Source organism: Otolemur garnettii, unplaced genomic scaffold (genome assembly GCF_000181295.1).
Source record: "Otolemur garnettii isolate 467f Iridium unplaced genomic scaffold, OtoGar3 scaffold00103, whole genome shotgun sequence".
In the NCBI taxonomy this organism is placed as follows: Eukaryota; Metazoa; Chordata; class Mammalia; order Primates; family Galagidae; genus Otolemur; species Otolemur garnettii.
In genome coordinates this window covers 349,718-352,660 of record NW_003852498.1, presented here as the reverse complement: position 1 = coordinate 352,660, position 2,943 = coordinate 349,718, and positions in this window count along the sequence as shown.

Sequence of the window (2,943 nt, the reverse complement as noted above, 5' to 3'; positions counted from 1 at the left end):
ATGCAAGAAGTAATGTTCCTGTTGCATAGAGCCATGATTAAGAATGTCGTGTCTGTTATTTGTCCCTCTTTGCAACATACAACAAGCTTTCCCTACAGGTATTTGTAGATGTTAACAAGAGCATAAAACAAAACACATATTCTTTAGAAATAAAAGATTTAACAAATCAGGATTTTGATAAAAACAAACAAGAACAAATGAAAGAAACACTGATTACTCGGAGATCATCAGAGTTTATAAGAATAAGAGAGCAATATCAAACAGAAATGTGAACATTTTCATTGAACTTCAGAAATCAAGGCTTAGTGTTCCATTCTTGAAGTATGAAATATAATAGCACCTCTGTATGTTGACCATCTAAGGAACTATAATGAACTGGTCAACATACAGAGGTGTTAACATAAAGAACTAGGACTACTGTATTGACATATATATGTGGTGCATGTCCAGTCTCTGAAAACCATGTCAACTTAAGGAGGTGGTCAATGTAGGAATGTGGTCAACTATGGAGGTTCTACTGTGGTAGAAAATAAAGAAAAGAAAGCAATATGTTCCATATGGTGCAGTAGATAATAAAATCTAGGAATTTCTCATGACAAGAGTAACAACAGCAATAAAAATAGAGATGTTATTGTGTAACACCAAGGCAGGGCTTTTGTGGAAGCATAACTTTGTTGGGTCGCAGTGACTCAGGATCTGTCCTTCAGTTTAATAAGCAGAAACTCAAATTTATTAGCTCTGGAGAATTAAAACAAACCAATCATATTCAGAGGAGACTGGTTGTATAGAAAGACAAATGTTGACTTATTGATTTAAATAGACCAGAATTACTGCAAAGGTGATCGGTCAGTGAGCAATTTTTCGAGGAGGAGATTTCTACTTGGGTAGCACACATAATTGGAAAATTGTTTGAGCAGCATGAAATCAAACATGGCAAAATTTAACTGATTTGGACAGAATGCCTTTGTAATGGAGTCACACCTTGGTTATTGTGTCTCAAACTTGATTGTTCATAAAAACATCTCAGTTGAATAAAATGGGAAAAAATTCTAAAGTCACTCAGAATGTAACTATTTCTTCAAGAGGCAAAGGTATTTTATTCTCATTCTATAAACAAGGATACAAACATAATGAGATTTAAAAGGGGACTTATAATCCATTATGAAGGGCCACATGGAATGTATAGAATTTAAGGGCTCAAAATCATAAAAATTATGTCTTTCCATAGACTGGACTCATTGCCACTTGAAAAGATGAAGCAAGATTTAATTAACTATAAATTTGATCCATATAAATGGAAGTTATATTTTAATTTAAATTGGTAAAAATTTTGTAAAAGGGAATTTCTATAATATTGTTGCTCCTTTTTAAATTTGAATTTACCAAATTGAGAAGGCTAACTATAAGTCAGGCAGGAACATTTATAGAATCTTAAAGTGAAGGCTTTCTGGGTGGACACTGACAGTGAGAACTAGGAAATACAGCTGCTACCTTTCAAATAATAGCAATATGTCAGAGCCGAGATGCTAGGTCACCAGCCCCAGCCCATGAAACTGCCAGGACGTGGATGGCTGTGCATTTCGCTCTGGATATGGCTCCCCATAAGTGCCAGGGAGCCCGTTGTCTCAGTCAGGTAAGGCTCCCCTCAGGAGGAGCCAGTTGTCTGGGTCAGGTCAGAGGTGCCGGAGCCCTTAGAGGTGCAGGAGTCAGTCTTAGTAGGAGCCTAGTAGGAACTTAGTAGGAGCCTGGTAGGATCCAGAGTCCCAACTAACTTCTCCCATGGCAATTTATAGAAGTAATCTCGTGGCTATTTACACCACAGGTGTGGAGACTACCAAGCAATGATGTATGTTTGCTCGTGCTCTTACGTGCTACGTGCTCTCTTGATCTTTAACGAGAGACCAATCCCTTCCCCATTCCCTTATTACCAAGGTGTTTCTTTTCAGGTATCTCTTATAGCTATCATATATTTTTTTACAATGATGAAGTCACTAGGTATTCACTGAGGGTGAACATGAGAATCACTAGTGGCTTTTTCCCCCATACATGTACAGAGATTGACAATTTAGTTTGTGAAGTTGCCACACCACCATGTGCTTACATTGGCAGCAATGTACAAACAACTTGGTAAGGTTTCATAACCTTGGTATGTCTGTGTCTCACAGCTGTATTCATGTCTAAGTGTGATGGTGTTTTGCTGAGTGGTGTTCATTATTGTTGCGTGTTTTTTTGTTCTGTCATGAGAATGTCAGAGATTGAATTGGAACAATGAACAAACATTGAATTTCTTGTTGAACTGGTTAAGAGTAGAAGTCAAATCAGTGACATGTTAGTCCAAGTTTATGGGGATAATGCCATGAAGAAAACAGCAGTGTAAAAATGGATTAAATGTTTTTCTGAGGGGAGACAAAGAGTCACTGATGAAAACATTACAAGTGTTTATCAAATTATGCATCAAAATCATCAGTTGACTGTGAGAAGCATAGCAGATCAAGTAAACATCTATAGAGAAACAGAGGAATCTTAACTGAAAACTTTGGCATGAGAAAGGTGTGTGCAAAAATAATCCTGATGGAGCTCACCCGTAGACACTATCCATAAGCAAGATTTTAGCCAGTAAACAAATACCTATGTACCTCCTGACTCACCTGATTTGGCCACCCCATGACTTTTTTCTTTACCCAAAGATAAAGGAAATACTGAAAAGAAGATGTTTTGATGACATTGGGGACATCAAGGAGAATATAATGACAACTTTGATGGCCATTCCAGATAAAGAGTTCCAAAATTGCTTTGAAGGGTGGACTAGGTGCTGGCATTGGTGCACAGCTTCCCAAGGGGAGCATTTCAAAGGTGACCATAATGATATTCACCATTGAGGCACATAGCACTTTTTCTAGAATAAGTTTATGAACTTAATTGTCAGACCTCTCAACATATATG